We start from the raw sequence: 863 nt of genomic DNA, 5'->3' as shown, positions 1-863 counted from the left end.
GTTTCATTAACAGCAGGACACCTTTTGTTGTTCTAGTCTGTGCTTCAAACTAGCCACTGGAGAGAGAATACACTACATGTCCAGTAATGAGTACCATGAATCACTTCTCTGAACTCATCTCCAGAGCCTTTTCTCTTGCCTTCTCTGCTGGAAGGAAATCTGGGGATTGCTTCTGGTGCAATGCCTATGTGCACCTGCAGCAATCTGGCCCCTCATCAGAACAGAGGTGGAAGAGGTGCAGCCTTTATCTCAAGTTTTAAATACTGAATTTAAAAGAGGATTTTTGACCAAAAGAAAAAATTTAAAAATCAAGAATCAGGACCAGGCTTTTTTGGTCAACAGCTGCCTCTTCAGGCACTTAATTGCAAAAGTCTCATGGGAGTCACTTAAAGACCTTCTTTTCTGTCAGCAAAATCACTCTGGCACTCTGTTACTTAATTCTTATTAGCAATGAACAGTTCAGTTCTCTGTCTGTTTACTTTGTAAAATGCAGTGGAACACACAAACACCTTTACTCTTCCTTAGCTGTGGGGTTCTGATCTAGGGCATATGCTCTAATCAAATGGTATAAACCCACAGGAAGAGATAACTCTGACCATCTGAGAATCAACACATTCACTTTGCATTGACCTTGGGCTAGAGACCGTACGCATGAATTAGTATACAGTAAATTTGAGCACTGGCCTGGAATAAATATTTAAAGGATTTATATGAGTAAGAGTGACATACTCACCATAGACTAATAATTGTACGTCACATCATATTCTATGGTCTGATAGCAAAGTTGGGACAGCAAATGGAGAAAGAAATACCAAAATTCGATATGCCCTATGGGTTTTTTAATCCTTTACAAATTTAAAAAA

The sequence above is a fragment of the Meleagris gallopavo genome, chromosome 2 (assembly GCF_000146605.3).
Source record: "Meleagris gallopavo isolate NT-WF06-2002-E0010 breed Aviagen turkey brand Nicholas breeding stock chromosome 2, Turkey_5.1, whole genome shotgun sequence".
Taxonomy (NCBI): Eukaryota; Metazoa; Chordata; class Aves; order Galliformes; family Phasianidae; genus Meleagris; species Meleagris gallopavo.
The sequence above is the reverse complement of the archived record's forward strand: the minus strand, read 5'-3'. Positions refer to the sequence as shown.